This window comes from Drosophila suzukii, chromosome 3, assembly GCF_043229965.1.
Source record: "Drosophila suzukii chromosome 3, CBGP_Dsuzu_IsoJpt1.0, whole genome shotgun sequence".
In the NCBI taxonomy this organism is placed as follows: domain Eukaryota; kingdom Metazoa; phylum Arthropoda; class Insecta; order Diptera; family Drosophilidae; genus Drosophila; species Drosophila suzukii.
Genome location: NC_092082.1, coordinates 17842039 through 17869383, shown reverse-complemented (window position 1 = coordinate 17869383; position 27345 = coordinate 17842039). Strand labels below are relative to the sequence as shown.

General features: G+C 38.4%; 1 protein-coding gene across 10 annotated transcripts in view; it reads right to left on the bottom strand.

Annotated features, from left to right (window-relative positions):
- Nucleotides 1-27345, bottom strand: part of LOC108006223 (rho guanine nucleotide exchange factor 5) — a 54492-nt gene that overhangs the window by 15499 nt on the left and 11648 nt on the right. For 3 of the 10 annotated variants that reach the window (XM_036816472.3, XM_036816474.3, XM_036816473.3), the window contains exon 1: nt 3665-3865. The exons of 4 other annotated variants lie outside the window; for them this stretch is intronic. The gene's annotated coding sequence lies outside the window, so the exon portion shown is untranslated. Of the gene's footprint in view, nt 1-3664; nt 3866-27345 lie in introns of those variants that run through there. 3 more of the 10 variants (XM_036816475.3, XM_036816480.3, XM_036816481.3) reach the window with 3 other exon arrangements.

Here is a 27345-nt window from a genome sequence, read left to right as displayed (position 1 = left end):
TTTTCCCTTTAATTTCGGCCTGTTTATTGATATTTCTGCTGCTCAGTCACGTTCCGAACTCTGGCCATAATCGTACATTTATATTCGCAACATAACTTTAAGATCTTCTTGTATGGAGAACAAGACCTTTGGCCAACGATAAATAATATCTGGGCCTATTTCCCTGATTTTCGTTGGCTTTTTTCTTGTTTCCTCTGCAGGGGGAAAGGATGATGGGTGGGCAAGCAAACTTGGCCATAAAACGGGCCAGAAAACTTTATTGTTATTAATATTATTTGCACATAAATATAACAGTAAATAAACATACAAAAGTGCGTATGTGGATGGAGTGTGGCACTAGCAGCCCGAGAGTTGACAGCCAGCTTGCCCCTGGCTGTTGCAAATAAATCATTGCACACGCCTGGACGCCCCTCGAGCACGCAACGTGCCCCCAAATCCTTGGGCCCTCCAAGTGGGTTTAACCATCCATACACTCGACTCAAAACGACCAGCCATCCAACCAACCAGCCAGCCAGCCAGCGGGTAGAACCGGTGTTTGCTTGTGTTTAGGCCAAAATAATGTATAATTAAGCTGGGCCAGAGAGCCGAGTTCAGGCGGGCCTTTAATAAAGCCAACCATCTTTCATGCCACACACACATCGGGGGTGCTGACAGCTCAAGGGCGAGGATGAGGATGGAGGTATGGTTCCTATAGCCAGAATTGGATTGTGCAAATTGTGTTGAGGGTGGGAGATGGCTAACCCCTTTGAGGGGATCGAGGGGCATCTGGCAAGTTATTTTCAATTAAGTGTTCTTAACACGTTGCCTAATCGACAGACATGTTCCCCTGGGACCTGGCGACACCGCCTCCTAATCACATTACTGCAAAGCCAAAGGAGACGCACAAAAGGTCGAGCAAAAACAGTGACATGATGTGATTCCATCTACCCAGGGGAAGAGATTCACTCAGGGAATTTCCCACTGGGAGTCATGTACAATGCCCTTTTTCTTGCACTTCGATTTAAAATTCCATTAGGACAAGAACTTTGACACCTTAAATCTAAACAACAAATGTGATATCATTTGTTTTATGAACTTTATGAATCATTCTTTAAAGAAGACCTTCTAAAAACAAAAAATGTTATATCGTATATTTATTTTTTCGAGAACCCCTTCTAAAATTTGTAATAAATTCTTCTAAAATATATCATCTTAAGGGTACCAAATTAACTTGCAGATACATATATCCTTTGAAAGTCGGAAAAGCTATACTTTTTGCACTTTAAGAGTTAAACATAAAGAACTTCATTTTAAATATTTGGCACCCCTTTTTAAGTGGTCTATGTTTGCACCTTGGGGTGATAACTCCCAGTATTTGGCAATAGAAAAGGTATAAACCAGCCAAGGACCCACCCTGCATAATTGCCGCCACCTCTTAAACCAATTTAAATATTCCGTGAGGACCAGGCCGGGATTCCCTGGAGTGGGTTCAAAAATACTTTGTATCACGGCAGGGAAAATCGCAGAACGTTTAAAGATAAGCGAGCATGTTGTTCGCCTCTCATTAAATTAAATTAAATGTGTGTCTTGCGATAAAATTTTATATTCAAGACCCCACTCCAGGGGGCGGAAGGAGTGGGGGGGTTGGCTGGTTGGTTGGTTGAAGGGGGTTTTCTGGGGATGTGGGTCGCCGGTCGCAAGTGAGTTCAAGGCGTTTTTCAATTTCAGTGCAGCAACAAAATTCGTCCGCCACAGTGCCAAAAACAACAACTAGCCGCGAAGCGCCGTCATTTCCGCTGCCTGTCAGACCAGCAACAATTTAATTTTTATTGTTATGATGTCATCAGCATAAGAACCAGGCCCGCGCCATTTGCAGCCCCCCATTCCAAAGACTTCTGAGCCTCAGACCCCAGAACTCAAACCTCAGTGCCCAGACAGCCATATCCAGAGTGAGTTTCGTTCGGGTCTCGCTGACGCACTCCGACGACGTGAACCTCATACAAATTGGCAGTGTGATGGAGTCCAAGAACACCGCTAAAATAACACAACCACTATCCCAGGACCCCGGAGGCGTCTTCCTTGGTTCAGAGAGCGATTTATGCGCGAATTGCCATTTGCACCAACAGGATTTACTTGCACAGCTGACCAGTCAGCGATGGAATTCCAGTTGAACTGTTTTAAAACCTCATGTACAGTCTAAATTCTTCAACTCGATAAACTTTAAAGTTGTAAAAGAAATACAAATACCAACAGTTAATTTTAGTTTTCTTCCAACAGTCCAAAAATAATACCGAGATGTTTTTAAACGGAACTAATGATAAAAATTGTGATTCTTGCCTGTGCTTTAACAGAAATATATAAAATTTCAAATCATATTAATTCTTTACATACATTTTGTAAGGCCTTATTTACCGATTAATATTTTCAAAAACCGTGGTAAGCGAACGTTTTTTAGATATCTGCTTCTAGAAGAAATACACTATTTCTTCTAATTTTTCAGAGAAATAATACTGAACAATACTAAAATAATCTTGCGCTAAGCAAGATCCTCAAGAATCTGCATGCCAAGTGCCAACGTTCTAGCTTTTATAGTTTCTGAGACCTCAGTGTTCATACAATATGTAAATGCAATTGCATTCTAAGCTCAGTCAATATTTATATTAGTCATATTAAAATATTAAACTTACAATTATCTTAAGTCAAGATATACATAAAGACGGTCGAAGGAATGTTCAAGCTAGGGAAGATAGACTGTATATAGACATCCGTAGTGATGGCTTGGGTTGAGTTGGAATTATGCCCCTGGCCTGCCTGAGTACAATATTACGATGCCGGCTTTTATGTGGCTGTGGTAATGTAACATTTTGCTGAGCAATCAAAAGGCGCAGCAAAAGTTTCCAAGTTCGAGGGGGGCTGGACTGGCTGGATTGCGGAGGAGGATGAACCGCATCTACCGAGCCCACCTGGCCAACTTGCAGCCGGAGTTTGATCGATAAACCAAACCAAAACGAGCCAGGCCGAAACCCAACCAGAGCGAATCGAGGTCCCTTGCAAATTGCGGCAGCTGAATCCAGCAGAGCCCCGTGTCAGTGGCAAAGTTTAATCTGTGATGCCGGCGACACATTGGGCCCAAATTGATTTTTAAAGTTATCAGAGAGCCGGACCGTGATTTATGCAAAGAGCTTGCCAACTTTTGCTGGGGTTTTTGTCTTTATAAATCGGGTCAGAGTGCAGAGTGCAAAACCGAAACAAAAACACAACGCTGAGCCCCACAAAAGTGAAACAATGCCCATCCATCATTCCGCTATCATGGGGTTCTCCATTCATAAACAGAGCAAACAAATGAGTTGGACATTATGAGATAATAATAATATTAGTTTAAAATCTTACTTAAAAGTAAGTTATGTGTTATTTTAGGCGTTCTTTAATAAAATATTTGTTATATTTTTAGATACAAAACTTTGGTATATTACAAATTATTCTGTATTTCTTAAAGAAGTCTTTGGCTGAAACACGTTACTAATGGAACCACTATGGATGATAAGCTCCTTAATTTCTATCTTGAAGTTATTATATTATAACCTATTTTTAGATTACATATCTTATAATTTATAAATTCCCTGTTGGGCTATACTTTTCTCCAGGTGCACCCACTCCTCGATGATTGTCACCAGCACTCACTCACCTTGGTTGGTTCATTAATGGGACCTCTTCGATTCCGATTCCGATTCTGATTTTTGTTTCTTCTTTTTTCGAGTCCTCTTCCTTTTGTTGAGTCTTTGTTGCTGCTGCTTCTTCTGCCCCCCGCCGTACATTTATTTTAGCAATTTGTTTGCCTCTCGGTTGGTTTGTTTGTTTGTTTCTTTGTTGTTTGTTTGTTTGCTGCTAGCTTGGTTTGCTCAGCCCACAGACCTAAACACTCGCGTAAAGTACTTGGGCACAGTTTCTGTATTTGTATCTCTATCTGTATCTGTATCTGTTACCCTACCTGTCGAGGACCCCGTACTTTTACCCAGCTCACCCGTAACCGAGATGGGTCCTGCCACAAGGAGCAACGTGCTCGGGTCGAGTACGTAAATGAGTTTATTGCCGGCAATAAGCGAACTTAATGCGCCTGCACGAGAGGCATCGATGCAATATATCATCTGGATTCGAGTCGTTACCTTGAAAGAGACAGAATACAGGCAAGAGGTTAGTGATGAGTCGTAACTTCTATTTATAGCATAAAAGGTTTGCACCACTTGTCGTCAAGACGGCGAACAAAAAAATTGTAGAACCTAACTTTTTAACTCGAACAAACAACTTTTACCACATAAAAGCTGGTAATTCAATTGAAGTTTGATTTAATAAATGGTTTAATCAAGTTTTTCAATTGTTATTCTTCATGAACAATGTAAAAGTTGTAAGAGTTTGCTTTATAAATATTTGATTTAAGAATGTTCTATTTCAAGTAGGGTTTTCTTTAGGTAAAGATATATAAGGTTAAAGTTCTCATTTATCATATCACATTTTAGAATTAAACCCTAAAAAAGTCATTGTTAATATCACATAGCTAGGAAACTCATTTAAAGGAAAGTTAAATAAATAGAAATACATTTACTGGCAATTTTCCACAAAATCAGTAAATATACAGAGATTAAATCTAAATGTTCCACATGAAAAGATATCTCCCGACCTTGTCAGCAGTTTGATTTCCTAGCCCCATATCGTGTTCCTTCGAGTAAATATAAAGTCAGCAGGAGTAAACACGAAGGCCCCGAGAAGCCACAGCACAATTACGGGTTACTTGGCCTGCCGAGTGTTCCGTAGTCAGATTACTCATTTTACAAGCCAGGTACAAGTAGCAACGGCAATTTAAGACAGCTGCCGCATTTTTTATAGAATATGAAGAAGGATCTAGGAAGGATAATAAACCTTTTAAATTCGCCAACCAACTGCCACAAAAAAAAACACAAGAATTTAATGTGGTAAACAAGGGCATTTGTGCACTGCGGAAGACATTTTTAGCCAGCGAATTTATATTTAGAAATGTAATATGCTGGTTTTGTAAAATGACAAAAAACTCTTATTAATAGCAGTTAAATCTTCTTAAGCTCACGCTTTACAATTCCAATGAAATATTCATTCAATTTGCACATTTTATTTATAAGCATTTGCATACAAAACACGTTAATTAGCTTCCTAAAATATTTCCCCAACGACTCTTGATTGTATAATCGTTTACACTTAATGACCTTTGCATTGTAATTTAAATCCATATGCTTGTCATTAGTACTCCAAATTATTGTATGAGTGTTTTAACACTTACCCTTTATTAGCTTAATTGCTTAATTTGCTACCAATTAAGCTGAAAAGTGAATATGTAAATTACAATTCCCCTAGGTCGACTAGCTCATCTTTGTTGGCATACATGTGTAAATTACTGGAAATCATCATTTAAGGCCTAATTCATATCAGCGAGTCGTTGGAGTGTAGTGTGCAATAGTCGAAAGAGCAAGAATCCGGACTTTTATAGAGCATCGCCCCAAACCCATTTCTGTGCAAATCCCCTAACAACATCCCATGTGGCCCGCTCAGAATGTTATGCAAAACAAAAATTCAATTTCAATTCAATTAATCACGCTTGATTACCACCAATAATGGCCATCGCCAGCAGCCAGCAGCCAACAGACAACAGACAACGGGCAAAAAGGACGTCCAGATGGCAGGATTCTGACAGGAGAGACTAGAGAGCTACTAGTCCTCGATTCCCCAGTGCAATCCACAGGCACTCTGCCTTTTGTCCTTGGCTTGCAACTGCTTCCGAAGTCGCTTTTTGTTTACCACTTTGCACATTCTGCTGTCAAATTTGTTGATTTATAGTTCCCGATGTGCCTCCAACAATGGGGGCGGGGGCGTGGCATGACGAGGGGCGGGGAATGGAGGGCGTCTGATGACAGCCGGGCGCCAAGCAAAAGGCTCAGGGAATACCATACCATACCATTCCATTCCAAAAAAAAATTAGGTAAATTCGCCATAGTCGAATGCTTCGACCTTTGGATACCTGGTGTGCAAATTGTAAGATTACACAAATAATCAGTTCTTATAAAATGCTTTTACTTATAAGCAACATCTTTTAGGGAGTTCTGGCATGACTTCTTAAAAATGTTTCAGTTTATTCTAACTGGTTTTTCACATACCACCTATAGTTTTTTTAAGAGGTGGAACTAGTTTAATTAAATCTACATATCTGGTTAACTTAAAGTAAACCAAAAAAGTCAGTCAAACCAATGTCATGTTAAGGTTAAAGTATATCAACTTTAAGTTTTGTTACTTGGAAAGAGGAATTGTAAGATTGAAGTTATAATAAAAACTGTTGTGGGTCTTTTGACAAGTTTTCCGAATCTTATAAAAATGTTTTTCAAGCTAATCACGCTCCCTCTATCTTATAGTACCATATACCCCTTTGATTGACCAGCAGCGTGTATACAAAAAGCGGGAAAAAATCGAAACCTCGAAAGCAAAAACCAAGCCTGGCGATAAAGTCAAACTACAAAGAACACCGAGTGTGCCAACAATTTCAATGACAATGCGGCAGTTTGTTGCCAGCTTTGCAGCCAGTTCGCCAGTTGCCTTTTGTTGTGGTGCAGTTTTCCGGAATGTTTTTTCCTAGCAGCTTTTCGGAGCCATGGGCTCGTCGAGTGCGAATTGTTTTTGGCAGAATGCGATTAGGTACCTGAAATAGTTTGCGGTCTTCACCGACTGTCGACTGCCGAAGCCTGCATCGTCTGCCCCCTGTCGATAAATCCAGTCGAGTGCACACCACCAACCATCGGAAGTGTTTGCCGGCCCACAGAGCAAAGATTGGATCCATCCACCCGACGGCATACAAATGTCCGAGTGTCCTAAACAGCTCCAATGTTCTCGGAACCCAGGGCCCGTATTCGATGGAGATCTATCCGCAGACGACCGCAAACAAATGCCGCTCATTTGCAGGCAGTTCGCATCGACTTCTGGTCGATTCGGAGGAATCGGAGGAGTCCGGATGTCGGGGACGCCCGGGGATGTGCAGATGTGTTTGATGAGGCCGGAGATAATCGTTTGGCAATTGAATGAGTCCCACATGTCGGATTTTGGGTTTTTTGGACGGATGCCGACTGCAAATTTTTTGGCAGGGCCCTCGCCTATTTCAACCCAGCAAACATAATTCCCATGGGTCAAAATGGGGTCAAGCAATTTAAGTTTAGAATGGCAATAATGGTTTATGAACTATAAAACTTTTACAAATGTAACTCCTGAGTCGAATTGAACTATAAACAAATCGTAAAAATAATTTTGTTCCGTTTCCACTGATAAATTCTCTAAATATTTAAACAGTCTACATAAAAATAGATCAGACTATGTTTACCATCCACAAGTATCTGAATATTATACATATTTATGGACACAAGCAACAAATATCTCCTTACTAACTTTCCCAATAAACAGATTGTTCTGGTGGTCAATTCCCATTGTAATAATCATATTTTAGAATGCAGGAAGTTTACGTTCTAGAAATTAATGTTTGGCAGGCTAAGCTAAAGTTATTTCTGTAAAATGTGTTCCTATTTGGCTAATGGAATGAAAACCAAATAGCAAATTTGCCACCATTAAAATGAAAAATGTTTTTCTGGTTATAGTTTGTAAAGCGAAATAACAAGAGAAATTATAATAAAACAATGCAAATTTTGGATTTCACATGGCAGACATATAATTCTCAAGGGTGTTCTAAATTATGAAAAGCAATTGCAATTATTGCAATAAAATTGTATGACTTAGTCACACTAAAAATATACTAAAAATCGCTTCTAATTGTTGGCCAGCCAAAAGTGTGTCGGCTCTGACAAGATTATGTTTGATTTAATAGGAAGTCTTGTGGGAAATACTTCCGGCATAGTTCGTCTACAACTGGGCCACTCAAAAGTGTTCAAATTTGCAAATTGAATGGACCTACTTTCGAGAGGGGTTTAACCCCATCGCTCTGGCCATTATTGAAAACACACCAACTCACGCAGGAGAACGTTGACCAGGGCGGCCTTTGGAAGGGTCCGGGGTCGTCCATAAATAACGGCCAAACAGTCAGATAAATTTGCAGGAGCTATAAACAAGGTACTCCGGCGGACGCCCAGTGTCCCGCACTCCCGGCGAAATCGATTTAAATGCTCCGTTTGCGTGTTCTGTGTTCGGAGTCCGCCGGTTACCTTGAAGTCGTTGTGTAATTTGTACACAGAAATAAATAATATCGAATATCAAATTGGAATGTCTCGAACTTAATTTGATTTCTGGCAAGATAAGGTATTATATCAAAGGATTGCATGATATTTACATGATACTCTATAATAAGTGGCATAATATGTCGCACATGTTAATGAATATAATATAATCAGTTAAGTACAATATATGTACAAATTAATTAGAAATTGATATTTTAACTGCAAAGGAGAAAACTTTGTTGAATAATTCCACTTGGGTAATAGTACTAATTAGGTTTTATTTTACCTAGTTGTAGAATTGGCGTTTTTTATATAACATTTATTTCTTTATAAATTTTTTTTTTTCTGTTGAAGTTTTGTACACAGAGAAAACTATCTAAGAACATTGATCTTGAATTGAGAATAAAGTTCTTGAATTGAGAACATTGTTCTTGAATTGAGAACATTCGTTCTTAAAAAGCGTTTGAGTACATTTTGATATCAATATAAGAACGAAATGGTGAGAAGAGAAAAGTTAAATTGATAATTTAAATTGATTTGATAAGTATACACTAAGGACTGAACTAACAGTTTATTTGTACATACAATGTACTTAAATACCGCCAATTCAACTTGATTCGAGCAAAATAAAAACATTTGTAACTTAAAAATGTCGTTTTATTTTTAGGATCATTTTCAACTCAGATGAGAACGTCAGAATTTTCTTTGTGTAAGCATAGTTACTGGTTATATCTTTTAATTATTTCTTTGAGTGCAGCGTAGTCCGGCTGTCGCATTGTGTCCCGGTTAGAGCCTCCGCCGGTAAGCGAATTTCCATGCTAAATAGCCCGACACGTGGCATCTGCCGTTCTCGACAACCTCATCCTCGTCCTGGTCCTCGTCCTTTTCCGCGCTCGCTTCCACCGTGTGCACCATTTTGATTGGCGTTTGATAAGCCGCAAGGACGAGCCGGAGTCCTGCGTCCTGCGTTCTGAGTCCTGAGTCCTGGACACCGGAACGGCGGAGCTGCAGATAAGGTCGGACCTCATTCAGCCAACCGACCACACGATGGTCTCGATTGGTTTCGCCAGTTTTCGCCACGAAAACAACACGGATACACTTTCCGTGTGCGATGCATTGCTTTCGAACAAACAGATTTTACGGCCACTAAAGCACGGGACAACCGCACGCAAGGATAATTACGGGCTTACAGAGAACAAATATGCGAATGGGTCTCGCGGCTGGTGGAAGGATCGATTGTGATGAATTTGATGAAGTCCATGGGGGAATGTTTAATTTCAAATATTTGCTGGTTCAATTTTTGCCACAGAGTAATTTTGTCTGCCTAACCATTTACAAAACAAATTGTTTGCATTGCCTAATGAACGTAGCTTTATTGCAATTATTTCTCCACCACATGCCAACACGAAGAATTTATCGAATAAATTGAATAGTTTTCGATAAAGTTACTAACAAATTCTTTGCTTCAAATAGATTTGTTTAACAAAGTGTTTTTTCTACAAACAATTTTAACTGGTTGCTGTTTTGGAAATCAAGTACACATTGAGCTTATTGCATTTGCAATTACGCTGGGATAACCAACAAAGTCTGTTAGAATTAGTTAAGCATTTGAAATATGCTTAACAAACGTGCGACAGCCAAGCCAATTTCCATCCCTGCAGGGTCAGTGCAAACCAATTTCCAGTTGCCATTTTAAACAGGAACGTGTTCGGCACACTCACTATAGCACATTTGTGGTAAAAATAATAGTATTGTTATTTAATATCCTTCAAAATAATTTAAAAAAGTTATAAAACAACATTGGTTCAGCTATATTAAATAGGAAAATAATTATTGAACATTTAATATTCAGTTTATAAAATAGTCCAATGATCCATTAGCCAACAACGAAACATAAGTAGGTACTGTTTACTAGTCAGTATTTTTACTATACCAACTTCTTTAATAATGCGAATATTTATATATATATATATATATTTTATAATATCAGTGGCGGATCCAGAATTTTATTTTTGTGGGGAAAGGGATATAAACAAAATTTGTTGAATCGAAATAAAAAATGTATAATAAACAAGGAAGAACGCTATAGTCGAGTACCTCGACTATCAGATACCCGTTACTCAGCTAAATAGAGATATGCAAGTAGCAAAGCTTTAAGCGTTTTGGGCGTTAGAGTGGGCGTGGCAAATTTTTTTTGGACCAATCGATAGGTATTGACGAGACCAATACATTTCAGTTAAAATTTTTTATTCAGCATAAAAATTGTGGGCATCACAGGTTTTCGCGGTTTGTGGGCGTTAGAGTGGGCGTGGCATATTCGCGTGACAAACTTGCGCTGCGTATAAGGCTACGGAATCTAAATCTGAAATCCCAATTCTCTATCTTTGATAGTTTCCGAGATATCCACGTTCATAATTACGATTTTTTGAAGTTTGTGGGCGGTTTATGGGCGTTAGGGTGGGCGTGGCAAACTTTTTTTGGGTCAATCGATAGGTATTGATAAGAACATTACATTTCAGTTAAAATTTTTAGTCTAGCATCAAAACTGTAGGAGCCACAGTTTTGGGCGGATTGTGGGCGTTAGAGTGGGCGTGGCACTGTACTGAAACAAACTTGCGCTGCGTAAGAAGCTCAGGAATCTGCACGCCAAATCTCAATAGCCTAGCTCCCATAGTTTCCGAGATCTCAGCGTTCATCCGGACAGACAGACGGACAGACGGACAGACGGACAGACGGACAGACGGACAGACGGACAGACGGACATGGCTAGATCGACTCGGCTAGTGATCCTGATCAAGAATATATATACTTTATGGGGTCGGAAACGCTTCCTTCTGCCTGTTACATACTTTCCGACGAATCTAGTATACCCTTTTACTCTACGAGTAACGGGTATAAATACGTATCACATATACTTTTAAGCCCGAGTGGGGGACTAACCCACGATAATATAGTTTATAATAGACAAAAACGAACTTAAGAAGGTACTTTCAACCTAACCAGTTTTAATTTACAATCTTTACAGCTACATAATCTTACTACACGTCCGAAATTAAAAAAACGCATTTTAAAATACTAAAGATGTTGTGTAATTTTTTTAAGGGTACCTTAGATATGGAGGCTACCAAAACAGATAAACTCAACTTTCATTTGGCACAAATTTCTTCGACACCCCCGAACATGTTTTTGGCCATTTTTAACAACTGGCAAGTACACCACCTCCTTCAATCTTGACCAGAGCTGTATGCGCTAACCTATGTGCCGAGTGGAAAGTTCATCGCATACAAACGTACATAGACACGTGGGTTTCTTAGAGTATAGTTGCAGTTGTTTGCCTAATACATTGTTGCAAAGCAAATCAACACAAATTTTCGAAGGATACGTGTACGGACTTTGTTGCCTGGCTGATGTCTGCCCCGTGTCAGTGGAGCATGCAACTTGCCCGGCCACACCCACTGCCCACCGCCCAGTTCCACCCACCGTAAGCCACCAACCACCACCCACCACCCACATGAAGAACGCCCACAAAGACGAGCTGACATGCAAACACATAAACGCCATTTCGCCTCCAGTTGCCAGTTGCCACCTAAATGGCAATGACATCGCCCCAGAAGACTAGCAAGATGGCAAAATGTTTCACTTTTGAGTCGACTTTTTCATTCGTGTGCGGAGCGCTTTAACATGTTACCTTCCAATCAGCCGTCCTCCGATGTCGATGGCCAGTCAAACGGATCCGGGCCAGAAACGTCAAATTAATTTCATACCAAGCCAACCGAACCGAACCCTCTTTTGAGCCCAGAGCTGGCTAGTTTTTTAGACGTGCAAGCAAAAAAAAAGGAATGATAAATTGCTATACAGCGAAATACAAGCATTTTATATAAATATAAATTGGTTTTAAAAAATAAATTTATTTTTCTACCACCTCTCTACATATTATAGGAATTTAAATATAAACTTTGGAGTGCTGACCTTATAAAAAAATGATGATGATGGTGATGCTTTTTTCTGAAGAATTCGCGCTTGTTCTTTTTGTAAAGTAGAAATGTGTGTGATATTAGTGAGCAGAGCAGCAAATATTTTATCTTGCTGATGGTTGACTCCTTTTTCTGAAGAATTCACGCTCTTTTTTAAGAAGAGATAACAAGCTGTATGTTTTATAAGTGACTGCAGCAGCAAAATAATTTATCACAGAAAATAACATAAAATCTAGATTTGATGGAAAAAGGCTAAACTGGTCCCGAAATTTTCCAGGCCTGGGTGAGTCAGTCGGTCGGTCGGTGATAGCTGTCCACGAACTGAGCGAGCTGGATTCACATTTGACACGTACACACATGTGTGACAGCTCGCAAACTCGGCCTGGCTTAGGGCACATTTAGTTTTCGCCAGGTTTGACAGCCGAAATGGCCCAAAAAGTGGGGACAGGACAGCACAGCGGGCTTAATGAATTATGTGCGAACACAAAGTTGCGCCAACTGGCCCACAAATCAAATGAATTCGGCATAAATTTGTGTAATTCGCACCTGTGTAACCTTTCCTTAGGGTTGAACTTTTCCAGGAAGAAAATCAAGCACATCGTTACCAGGAAATCAAGTTGAATGGAGAACTGACTGCATTTCTCAGAACGTACTGTTATTTTTTTCCTGGTACTGAATAGTTAAATTCCTCATAGATTAAAGTGCAATGCCGTGTGGCATTTCAACTTTCTAGATTTATTGAACCGAAAACATGAAATGGCTATATTGTGGTCAAAAATTTAATATATGTATGTACATTGTGTGTGCAAATATAAGATGTCACGGATGGGCAAACTGCAAAAATATTCATAGTGATACAATTTTATTGCATTGCATTGCAAGGGTTTAACAGAGTGTATTTGTAAAATCTAGTAAGTTAATTAAAATCATAAATAGTCGAAGGATTTGGCTTAATACACAGTGGATTTATGGATTTTCATAAATTAATTCGTTAAAAAAATGCTTTGCATTTGCCATCAATCCTAAAATTATTGAATTTAATTTAAGAAAAACAAAGGAATCTCAAATAATTGGGGTATACATTGAAGTCAATTGTGCATTATATTCAATTTAGGTATTTAATGTAGCCAATTTTACCGGCAAAGTAGAAAATATCAAAGATGGGGACCAATCAACTGCCACTAAATTAGCTGGCTATGTATTGGTTTCCATTTTTCGCTAGAAAGTTCCTTCTAACAGGCAGCCAAGAAATCTTTAGAGCAGTTTTAATGAGGTCCTCTTTCTTATACACAGTCACTGACTTTTTACACATCGATTATTGATCCGTGCCAGTTTGGCGCGCAGTCCTTTTGCAACTTCTTACGTCATTTGGGAAATACTCGGCAACTGGTTCGCACTGGTTGGCTGGGGGCCACGTTTTCCCCCCTATAATTTCCCCCACCTCGCAGGATGTGTCATCATTAGGGCTCGTCGTGCATTCCCCCCCCATTTCCCCGCCGGCGGCCATTCCCTTTCGCCTTTTTGGCCAGGCCAATACACAAATCGATCGCTGTGGTTTCTTTCATTAAATATATTTCGCGCGTTGTGTTCTCGCCGGGCGTTATTATTGTAATAAAAATTTACGTAAATCGTGCCCGAACATTACCCCCAGACCAGTCGACACATTTGCTCACGCACTGTCGTGTTGGCTCGTCCTTCGGCGAAAAGTTTCCTTTGTTTGCCAATTTTTATGAGCAGGCCACGCTTCCGCCAACTGGCGACCGCTAACCGCCCACTGGCCCCCCGTTAGCCACCCATCCACCCACCTGCCCATCCACGTGGCGCGGTCAAATTCTTAGCCATCTTTCGCCACCTTGTTCTTCTTCTTCTGGCCAACGACACCTGCAGACTAATTAATGGCAAATTTCGCCACCTCACTTTGGCGTACATATATGTATGACCCCGCACACCTGGATGCTATGTTTGTATGTGGATACCCTGGGTAAGATTGGTTGTATCAAAAAACACTGAGGTTCCATTAGGATCGAAAACTAATTAACATTTTTATTGATTAGGAGTAAGATTTACTGTCTTACGCTTCAACATACTTAAACACTGATGAAGATTTAAGTTAGAAAGGAAAATAGATCACATGCGTTAGGATCTTCAAGAGCTTACTGTCAAGATGTCCATATTGAAATCTTTAAATTCTGAAAACTGATTTCCCTGATTTCATTAAAAAGTGATAATTGTTTTTTTCTTATACTTTTCAGCATTTAATAAAACGAATTCCCTAAGAATGAATCTTATTTAACAGATGTAACATGATTTTAAAAAGTCTTTTTCTTACGATATCCGATATTCTTTGAGTGCATCCATGTATCGTTATGAAATCCCATAGTTGGCTATTCGAGCCTTTTATCCTTAGTGCTCCTTGGTGGAGATGTTAACAACAATTGCGTCCCGCTAATGGCATCAAAGGATAACCCATTCCCGCCATGACATGCCGTAAGTAGGGCAGCCAAAGTGATTCTATTAGGCCCGGCTATCAATGGAATGTCTCAGGCAATTTGCATTCGATGGGACGTAGTAAAAACTTTATCAAATTATCGAGTGTCGGTAGTTATGTTCGAGCGTAGAGTCAAAGTGATGAAAACTGGAGTGTCACTTCACGTTACGTTGATTAAGCACTTACAATTATGTGAAAATTCTGCTTCGAAAGGGGGATAGCGTTTTCGTGTCCTTTGTGAGTCGAGTGTGTGCACACATCCTCACGGAGGCAAACATGTTTGAGTTACGTCTTTCGGGTGTACTTGAAAGCATTTGGAAACTTTTAATGACATTCTCGCTTATTATTTTCTAGGGCTTCGCAGCCAAGTGTTTTGCTGCCTTAATCAATGGCAGACAATTGTCCCCGCAGTGGCTGTAATTAACAGATGACAAAGGAAGTTCGCTCCCCAGCGGGGCTATCCTTGAAATAACCACACCCTATATGTGGTATACATATATGCTGACCAGAAGGGAAAACTCGATGACACTTGCCAATATTATTTATTCAGGCAAATTGCTGCTTACGAGCGTTTCATTCGCCAGCATTTTACATTCGATTTCCATTATGCCATTTGTTGCTCGAAAGGCTTTGTCAGCCTGATTTGGTTTCCGTTTCCCGGCCGAGGACCCAGAACCGTTAATACCCCAACACACACCAGCGACAATGCCGTCTTTGTTGGCCATTTTGGGCCTACAAGAGGCAAGGACGTCCCCTCAAGTGCCGGCAATTATTTACAACAACCCGAGAATGGCTCTCCGAAAGGATCAAAAGAGGAGGCGTCGTCCCATACGCCCAGGACTTTGAAGATATGCCATCGATATACACTTAAAAAAACTATTTGCCTTTAAATCAGACTTCTTATTGGTGAAAAAGGACAGAAATTTCTTTCGAGATTTCAACAACTAACTATTTTAATAGACTTGGCCAATACTTTAAATGATTTGTTTATGAAAAATATATTTAAATGGTTTTAAAGTATCCTTAAGCCGTTTTATAACTACAAAAAAAATTTGTCTTATAGCAATACATTCTTATAAAAATTGTATGTTACAGACTTAAGAAATGGGCTTTAAAAAGACTACAGTTATCAGATATAAATTACTATCAAAATAAATGATAATAATGATAGAAACAATTTTTTTTTTTAAATCAGTGAGGGATATGAAACATTTTCCACCGAACGACCTATGTTTTTCCTTTACAAATTTTATTCCCAGTGCATTGTGCGTGTCTGTCTGGGCTGTTTGCAGAATAGTTTAACATTCTACGGATTTTCTCGGTATTTGTATTTTCGGATTCGTTGGGCCAGCATCTTCGCCGTATGGCTTGTTGGCGACGTTTCATTAAGCGAGCGGAAAATGACGCATGCCTGGCTCGTTGGGGCACGCTCCGCTTCACAGGACATTTGCGGTTATCCTTTATTGTCTGAGTGGCAGCGTGGCAATCTGGCAATGGCGATGTGGCAATGGGTCCTCGGAGATGCGCCACTCAAGCCCCGTTTCCGTTTCAAAGCAAACATTTTCATCCGAACCAATCCGGCGACGCCCGGCGCAGAACAAAGCGAGGCGAAAGTGCTTGAGGTCCATTTGCTAAATAAATTTGATAAACAAGAAGCGCCCCTTGGCACAAACAAAACTACACTTGGATAAATACGATATGTATCCAACCCCCGGTTCCATTATATTTTTTATGGGTCAGCTGCGTGTCTATACTATATTCTATATAGTATGTAACTGCCCTTGATTTCATTGTGATTTCAGTTTAAGAGCTCTCCGGCAGTTCTTCAGTTTGAAGCTAGCCTAAGCCTTCAGTCAACTAGAATTGTCTGTGAGTTCAGCAGGGTGGAAATAATTCCTCAAAACTAATAATGAAAATTTCGAATGCATTTTAAAGACTAACGAAAAATGATGTATTTTTTAAAGCCACCTTTAAAGCTGGTTCTTAACTTTCGAGTGACACCAACATAAAATGATTTCATCTTTTTTTGCGAGTGGTGACCTTACGTTGCCCCCTGAAAAGCTGCTCCCTTGTACTATCTCCACTGACCCCAATTGGCAACAAAGTGGGTGTCGCAGTTCCTCGGGCGGTGGAGATGTTGGTGGCGGCGGAACTTTAACATTCAATCTGCTGAAAACACGAGACCGACCAGAAAAACAGCAGCGACATGCTCGGCGGGCGGACATTTCAGACTTTGCATCCGCTTCTGCACTCGACCGGGAATATTAAATTCTGGATGCTATTACCCGCTTGTTGATCCACATCATGCTAATTAGCCCTAACTTTTTGACGTCGCAGTTGTCGGGGTTAAAGATAATGCCACGCCCACCCGCCAAACCCCTCGGACATTATCGGGTTTCGGGTTTTTGAGAATGCTAATTGAGGGGTGAACGTAATTTATACGCCATTTCGAAAATGAAAATGAAATATCGAACGACGTCAGCACGGAATTGGACCGCGGAGGGTGCTTCATATGTCTACCATGACAGCCTTAATTCCGTCTTTAACTTTTGCTTGCCAAGTTTTCTATGAAATGTTCTTTGAAGATTTTCGTTTGAAAAATGTTTTAATCCGATAAATAAGAGAAACCAATTTTTACGAAACTTTTAGAGGTATTTTGTTCTAAAACTTTACTAAGTAAATAAGTTTGATATTTTTCAATAATTGTATGATGGCAAAATCATTCAGAAGTCTGGGAAAAGTTAAAGTAGCTTTAGTTCAATACGAAAAACTAAGCTAGTCATAGTTTAATAAATTGAATATTTTTTTAGATATATGCAAATAAAACCACATTCTCCAATCAAAATTTATTGTAAAATGGCATTCGTTTTACGAGGATATAAACGAAAATTTATATTTAAATAAGTCATACCAAAAAAGATAGACAGAAGACAAAATTCCTGACTATTCTGTGTTTGCTACACTTAATTCGATTTAGCAGCCAGGTGAATTGCTATCTAGCTTAAATAATACTGTTTCGCAATTTATAAAATTTAATTAATTTTTTCGGATTTGTCCAGTCATGGACAGAAGTCTCCCGATTGGCAGGCAGGCTCCTGCGAAAATCCGCAAATCGCCGACAACTATGCAGCACCGGCAGACGACACCGCACAATCAGTGACCATTGTCCAGTCCATTCCAGTCCAGTCGTGTCCATTCCTGTCCATTCCTGTCCACCAGGCCGCACCCCTCTCACCTGGCGGGAGTCCTCGAAAGGCCGAGTGAGCCTGCATCGCTGGCCGCCGCGCCCAGGACACAAATCAAATTAAGAGCCGACAGACCGGACCAGCCCGAAAAAACAGCACATACTGAGAAAATATTTCACCCCATCGGTAGCAAATTCTACAAAATAAATTGCAGATTCACAGGACATTTAGAAATAAAATAAAAAATACAAAAGCAATCACTTATATAATACATTTCTTTCAGTAAAAAAAATATTATTATAAATAATAACATTATATTTTAATGTCACATATGTCAAAATATTCAATCTAAATCAAAATAATGGTTTTAACTTTATTTTGGGATGTCGATAACCTTTAGCTTATTACATATCACTGCTGTAGTATTGATTTCGCTCAGTGTATCGAACCAAACCAAACCAGACCGGCAGTAATTACGGGAGAGTGGTGGGCGGTGGGTGGTAGGTGTTAGGTGGTGTTTGGAGGGTTGTGGGTGGTAAATGGGAGGCTAGAGACGGCCACCTACCAATAGTGCATAAATCACTTCGCATTCAGCGAACACGAAATCTATGCCCCTGACGCGCCCATCGAGGGCCGACTGGTGATTTATATTGATTAAAACTAGATTTCAATTCCAGCTGAAGCCGAAGCCATTATAAATGGAAGATAATCGTCGAGTTTTTCCCCCAATGCTTAGATTCCAAAAAAAATGAAAAAACAAATGAAATGTGCAAATTAACTGAATGACTTCCATTGAGCAATTGTTCATAATTGAATGTGTTTGTTTTTTTTTAAGGACCAGTACCTAATTGAAAGTCCTTTCTTTCGTTTATGTTCCTGCTCACTTGCTTAATTTTAAGTATACATTTTCCCTTTTTTAAAATCCTTGTAATTATATTTAAATCGATACTTTCTGTATTTTGTAAGCCTAGCTCGAAATTTTACCCACAACTATTATTTTTAAATTAATTGTGGATAAATGAAGTATTTGTGCAAAAAAGCTCATGTACGCAAGTGTAGCATTTTTGCATATTGGTATTTCTTTTTAAGAACCAATAACATTTTATAATAAATCCAGGCAACAGCAATAAAATATTTATTTTAATTTTTTTCATTCTAAATGTAATAAATTTCCATTGGAGGAAGTTCGCGTGAAATTAAATGCGTTCGGATTGCTTTATTCAGTTCTCTTGTCGGCGGGATAAAAGTGAGCAATCAGAATCACCGGGAAATCCATCCTGCCGCTTGTTTGTAATTCAACCAGCAAGGAGTTTTCCACTTGTCGCTGTCCCATGTTTGGCCATCGCTTCCGGAAAAGCGTTCGATTTTCACCCGTGTTGTTGGCTTGCGGTTACCATCTGTATATATATAGTATAAATATATATATCCGACGAGTCTGGGATGCGGGTTTTGGATCCGGCTGTGAGTGGGCTTCGTGCGGTTCGTTTTGTGGATTTGTTTTCGGTTTAATTAATTTTAAAATGGACTTCTACCTTGGCGCTAATTGCACTGACTTTGATTTATGTGTTCAGATAATGACCAAATTGGTTTTCTGGGCAGCCACTTGCCCGCCCCTCCACCGCCCACCTTTCAATGTCTGTTTGTGTCGTCCTGCCAAGGATGTGGCACGCTGGGCCAGGAGCATTCCGAGGAGATTAATTCAAGAAATAGCTCGGAAAATGGCTTTTCCCCAGCCAGCAGATGGGGCCCTTGTTGAGAGAGAACTTACGGTTTTAATTCCCTTTTTTTTAGATCAATAGTAGTGAAGGTCGCAAAGCAAAAAGCGTATTTTCTCTCAGCCTTCATCCTTCTATTGGTTAAATCGTTAATTTAATGACAAATGAAGCCAATTCAAAAGGAAATCAAACAACTTAAGTTGAAACAAAGGCTTTGAGTCCCATTCCCGCTTAAATCGGTTAAAGAAAATACGTTTTCCACACAGCAATTTCTCAAAATAGGTTTATGTCTTTCTCTTAAATTCGATTGGTTTTATTGCTGAAATATATTTTATGCTGCACCAGAGAACCAATTCGTGTTTGCCACATTTTGGCCAATTTATCGACTGAATTTTCTGTCTTCAGTTTTTCAGTTCTTCAATTGATGCTCATAAACTTTGTGGCAAGTTAAATTTAAGTTCTTCCTAGCCTCGCACGCAGCAAACTTCAGGTGCCACGTACGTGGAAATTGAAAGTCTGGGCAGAAGATAAAAGTGTATAAGATAACAAGACTAAAATAACCGAATGGTGTTGCTCAAAAACTTAATCCGGATCTGGTTGAAGAAAATTCAGCTAAGAGGATGTGGCAGAAACTTTAAAACAGTGTTTAAGACTATTTCTAGAAACTTGACTTATGAAAACATCTTTGATAACAATAAATATTTTTTTGGAATATTTAAGTTGTGCGCTTTTGCTCGAACTTAATTGCTTTAAGTTTAGCATCTCAACAGCATTTTGTTTAACTTTATTAAATTTTCGTATTAGGAAAAAATATTCTTTTGAATTTGAATACTCCCACAAAGCCAATGGTCCAGTCAAAAGTGTTCTCGATTTCGCAGAGATGTGGGTGCATTCATTAAAGTTTAGCAAGACCCTGAACTTTTAATATTTATTTTGCTGGCCAAAAGGAAGGCAAAAGCAATAATTTCCACCAAAGAGGCCGAAAAGAAAATGTTCAAAGGCGTCTGCAGTATCCGGTGCAAGCTTTGCATCCAGTTTTCTCTGTTATCTTAAGAGGAAATTTGCCCTCGTAAATAACCAGATAATTTGTCAAGGTCTTAAACTTACATTTGCAAACTTGTGTCATTCTAAGGCTTCATTGCAAGGAAGAAGAAACGTTTAATTACCTGAAAGAAAATGACAAATAATGAATGATTAGTATAGAACGATGATTATGTAAAATTAAATTTATATCTTTGTTGGTAAAATAAATTACGTATTATTAAATTTAGGCAAACTGTTGTTAAATTATATGCCTCTTGAAGCAGCCATTCAAAATAAATATGAACAATTGAAAATGACATCATTTAAATGCGGCCCAAAAACCCAACAAAAGATGCGGATACTTTTATAAAGTAACATTATCCCCATAGATTTAAGGTGTCACATGTGTGGCAGAATTGTTAGAAATTCTTCTCATTCCCAGGCTTACACAAATTCCCGTAATGTTTTGTTTATGAAAAATTCCCGACAACAACCCAAAAGTATGCGGCAATAATTTTCACATTAAAATTGATTTATGACGCTCCACGGCGTATACATAACATTCATACACCACCGAGCACACACAAAACACCGAATATTCAGCAGCCGACGCATTCGACAAATCTTGGAGCTATTTGTGTTGGCCCCCACATCCGGCGGAGGGCCCAACGGATGACCAAACAAACCGAGGAACGGAATTGGCTTGCAGCCTTAGCGAGGACTGCCAGCCATAAATCATTTCCCGTGGCCACTTCTTCTTCGTCGGGCGAAGCGGAGTACTCCTTGGGCAGGAGCAGCTCAGACTCCTCCCATCCACATCCCCATCTCCATCCCCATTCCCATCCCCACCTGACTTTGCACCTTTTTTTCGGAGCCCGGACGTCACGAATGCCTAGCACGGACGTCATTGGAGACCTGTGCCAATTCCTACACGGAAAAACATTATTTTATCACAGTATATATTGGATTTTCTCCGCCAGATGGATCAATAACTGGATCTGGATAATATTATCGTAATATTTACAGACCCTTATAGATTTATAAAGGAAAACTACACAGAGAAAGCTATCTAAGAACATTGTTCTTGAATTGAGAACATTCGTTCTAAAAAACCGTGTAAGTACACTTTGGTATCAATATAAGAACGAAATAGTGAAAAGAGAAAAGTTAATTTGATAATTTAAATTGATTTGATAAGTATACACTAAGGACTAAACTAATAGTTTATTTGTACATACAACTCAACTTGATTCGAGCAAAATAAAAACATTTTCAACTTAAAAATGTCGTTATATTTCTAAGAACATTTTCAACTCAAATGAGAACGTCAGAATTTTATCTATGTATAATAGTCTTCTTAAAATATAATAACAAAGAAGGTTCTATTAAAATTTCAACAATTTATCCTAGAATGAAATAAATATTTTTAGAAAACCTAGATTTCGTGTTTAGTATACTCTGATCCTATTTGAATATTATATTTTTTTAAGGTATTCGATTAGGTAAATACATTTTTATATATTCTCTTTAATTATATTAATATTTAATTTAATCCCTAAGTGTTCAACTACCTTAAAAACATATCTGTATTACCAATGTATACACAGCTTATAGGTTACATAAATTACGTTCCTTTAAAAGGAAGGGTTCTCAGCCCATGGTTTACTACTGTATATGATAATACTATACACCTCAGTGCAATTGACGTGACCTATTGGAAAATATTCCGAATGGTATTCTGATTGAACTGATAGGCGGAACTTAGTTTTTCCACGTGCACGGCTGTCCGGCACGCCTGTCGCTCATAAACGAAATTTATTAGCATTTAAATGTTTCGGCGGCGGACGGGGAGGAGCACATATGGGCTGGCTAGGTAATGAATATTACAGCAGGGGAGAAGGGGCGCAGCATCGATGCCGTGGGCCGGGCCAAAAAGTATGTTGCATAAGCCAAAATTAGTTTATGCATATTTGAAGGCTCCGGAGAGGCCCAAAAAGTGGCACAGGAGGTCGGGACCACCCACTCGCCTTTGTGTTTCCAATAAAGAAAGCGCTCCGCCATGATTACATTTATCTAGTACTTTTTATGCCCAAAAGTATGTTAAGCATTACAAATTTACAAATCTCTGTCGCAGCGAAATAAATGCCACGAGCTATTTCTTGTGGAGCAAACATTAATCCACTGCTTGGGGGAGATATTCATGGGAGATAGAATTTAAGACTTTACAAAGGGAAAATTTAAGACTTTAAATTCAGATAAGTAGAGCAGCTTAGGAAATTAAGATACCAATTAAAGCTACATTTCCGCTAGAAACGAGAGTTAAATATTAAAAGATGTTACTTTAAAAACCCACTCTATTTAAGCAAAATCCCTTTTATTATTTCGTAATTAGTAAAATCAAATATCGACATACTTATTTTTACAACTAAATGAAAAAAGCAGATCAAAGTACCATGCGTTAGATCCTTTTTAATACGAAAAATCTCTGTGACTTGTTCGAAATGATTTCATTACCATATGTCTGTAGACAGCACATTTACTAAATGGTTCAATGTTTAAATGTAAACGAGTCAACGACAGGCCATAACATTCATTAATAATGAAAGCCATTGATTTAAATGATTTCATTGAATTTTTATGGCCACATTTCAACCTCTACTCTACTCTGGACCATGCAAATAGAATGCAGATCATTCTGTGGAAAGATAAGGCATTTCCGTGTCGAAAAGTAAACAAACCAATGAATTCTTACTATAAAAGCTATCCGGTTAAAGCTATGTGAACTTTTAAAAATTTGCGATTCTTTCTATCTATTTAGTGACCTTTTAAAGTCACGGAAGCAAACGTCAAAATCAAGGACACCATTCAAATAGCTTCAAACAAGGATAAGTGACACATCTACCATGGATGTCTTACAGTGCGATTCAGAAAAATAGAACACAATAATTTAAAGATTAAGAGAATATATTTTTACTAAAAAAAATTAGTTAAATTTCCTATTTCCTGCCTAAAATAGTAAGCCTTTTAGAAAAACAATTTAAACATTTAAAGAACGTTAAATTAGAACTAACTATAAATATAAATCTTTAAAAACTTTAAATTCTCCTCAATTTGTCTGCTTTAAATTGATTAAACCAACAAATTATACCAACCAAATGAATCGCATTTTAAAGCGAGCTTATTTGTTAAGTTGAGTTGACAAGAAATGTTTTGCATCTAATTTTTATGTGGAGGTTTTTGGGATTACTCATCCAGTCTTATATGCACATCTTGTGGTCACCAGTGTCACTTAGATGCGAAGTGCACCGTAGGCAAAATCTGGTAACGAATCCGATGTTTGCAAACAAACAATCATATACGAGGTCTTGTTTACCGTGGATGCATCCAGCATAGCGGGTATACATATTTCAATTGATTTGTTATTGAACGACGGGGCCTTTACTTTATTTAGTCATGTAACTCCTGCTGTCTTGTTTACACTGTTTTTTGTGTTTTTTTTTTGCCCCCGAAAAAACAGCACCAACACAGAGCGGAACGAAAGCGTTCAAAACCGCGGTGACAGCGCGGTAAAAATTGCGAACGCGAGCGAAATGATGATGTCAAAGGTCGGCGGTCCGCGGTCCGATTTTTGGGTCATCCGCACTGTGGGACGGCTGCCGACGAACTGAGGCGACTGCGACGCCATCCGCTCGTTTAAAGGACCCACGAAGGCGGCAGAGAAAACAGAAAAAACACTCGCCTGATAAGGATAACGACACGAAGATGGGGTTCGGCCGTGGGTCTGGTTAAACAAGGAGGCCGTGTACCCAGTCCCACAAAAAGGTCTATGACTGTACTGGCACAGTTGTAGTTGAAATAATAGAAACAGGGTATTATACATCTTATATTTCTTAATTTTTGATCATATATTTTCCTGGTAAATTAAATTAAATATAAAAAAAATAGTAAAATTAACTAAAAGGTATATATATTTTATTGTTACTTGCGCTTCTAAGAAATAAAACTTTGTTAAAAATTGTTTACAACTAATAAATCGATTGATAAAACTCTATTCTTGTTTTAAGGTCGTACTCTCAATCTTTTACAATGCAATTAGGGCTTACTTATATGAATGTATTGGAAACAAATATAATAAAGTATATCACTCATACGTACTGTCGTCTAATTAACATTCTAACAATTTTATTATAACTTTATGCTATTTACTTAAACTACAAATGAATATCATGTGCCTTTAGGGTATATCACTCATACGTACTGTTGAATTTTATCATAACTTACTTAATCGTAATCATAATCATAACTAACTTTCTTTGAATTTTTTTTCTTTTAATTTTGTTATAACTTTATTCTGTTTAAGCTACAAGAGAACTTAATAAAAAGGAAAATATGAGTTTTTCCAACAAAAAATTTAATTTCCCCTCCCTAGCACTATTATATTTACCGCTGCTGTGCGTTTGAATATCTATAATTCTATGAATATGAATGCAGGCGTTGGGTAAATGTCATAAAATTCCGGCCAAATACATTTTCGACCGTTTCAAAGTTGAGAGTAAATATCGGGGTTGAAAATGTTGTTTGTTCAAGAACACATTAAAATTAATTGGAAGTCGAGAACCAAATAACTCATAAAACTCTCCAAGTTTACAGTTTTTGCAGCACATACGTTTACCGCAATTTTTCAAGTGGCTACAACTATTGAAATGCGATTGAGTGTGTTTTGAACTCAGGTGATAAGAATCTCTCTTTTCTTTTACTCTCACTTTTACCTTACTCTCTCTTCGAAAAAGAGAGAGCTTTGTGCGCACACTCAAAAGCGCAAAAGTAAACAAACGGAACTTTCATTCATAAATAGCAACAACGCAGCCGGCGAAAAAAACATCGAGAAGAGGCGATATCAAATTGGTAATCAAAACAAAATCGAAAAGCTCCCCGCCACATGTGCTCTTTGCAGTTTTCTGATTTCTGAGTCACTCTGCGACTGTCTGCCGAATTAATTGAAATCCGCCCACAGAGAGCGAACTTCAATCTCATTACCAAATCGCTGTCACACCTCATTGACGCCAGGTAGCCCAAAAAAGGCAGGTAAGTGCTTCCCAAAAGGTGTGCAAATAGTCATAACTAATCTACAGCTGTGTTTGTGAGTATCTGCTAAATACTCTCGCTTGATATACATTTTACATTGCTGTAATGCTTTGTAATGTTAAGCGGCGCTCTCAAATGCTGACCGCTACAACATTCTCTGGAAAGCAAGCTTCAGTTGTAGTGCAGCCATGTGGGCCATTTTATAGCTAAATGGGACGAAGGATTAGAAACCGAGTAATGTCTATTTATGAAAGAATATTGAATAAATTGATGTACAGATTTCATTTTCTTAAGGGTTTCATATTGTTACGAATTCATATCACCGTACTTTTGTAAAACAATGTTGAATAAGAACTACTAAGTATTTTTGTCTTCGCATGTAAAACTTAAAGTAGGGAATACAATTTCAATTTAATTTAGCTTAACATGCGGACTAGTTTTATAAATAGTTCGATTTTTAATTGGATATAAGCAACATTTTTGCCATCGCTAATACTGTTAATATTGTCATGTGTTACATATATTAAAATGCATTAAAAACACCTTGGTATTGGAGTTTTATAATAAAAATCCATACGATTTTTTTTTAAATCTCATTACAACAAATAGTTGGACCCTGATGGCACGCAAAAGCTGGCAGCTATTGAGCCCGTCTCTCTTTCTTTTGCTCTCTCCATTCTCCATGTAGAGAGATGGGGCTCCAAAGCAGCACTGCACTTGTATTGGTGGCAGTTGCATGCCGGTTTTTGTTGTTCTGACGCTGCTTTTTCTCTCTGCCGATGATTCATCGGCCGCAAATGCAGCGGAGACAAGTTCCAAATTTAAAGACTCTTTCTGGGACTCCATGGGGATACGAGAATCGGGAGGAGGCGGTAGGGGATCGGCTGCGGAGAAGCCTGAAGAAAGAACACTCCAACCTCTGGCCTTGATTTGGAAAGAAGAAATTCCTCTACTGATTCAGGCCCCAGATAATTTGCATTGTAAAATCCAATGCATTTCTATATCTGGATTAAAAAGTCGGGTCCCGCATGTATGCAATGTTTGCTTGTACATATGTATGTGTATAAGAAATCTTATTTATTGGCTTTAAGCATTTCATCAGTTTAAAAAAGAGACAATTGCTAAGTCTCGGAATTCTTAGAAGTCGTAAAAACAATTCGAAACGATACAGTACTTTAAGGTCGGTTTATACTTTTCAAAAATTTCAATAAAATGATAAAATTTTACAAAAAATTAACATAAAGTGCACAATATGTAAACAATTTACCTTATTAATATTAAATATTTTACAATTTTCCTGGAGATATTTTTTTATCAAAATCCGTTTTCTTTACTTTATACCATTTTATCATTTAACAATTATGCTGCGGTGGAACTATTTTTGTTGATTTATGCACCCCCAGAAACTATTATACCATAATTTTCGGGTTACTCAGCCTCCGAATGAAACCCAATAATACTTGGAACCGAGTAAGTGATACTTGTTTATATATAGTACTCATGAATCTGTGTGTATACTTGCTACTCAATGGCAGGTCATAAAAAAAAACCTCTTAACGACGTGTGATGTCATGTTTGTTTCATGTTTTGAACTTATGATTTATAATGTAAAATTGAATGGTGCTTTTAAAAATAAAACAACGTGTACTAGGTGCAAAATGTGCA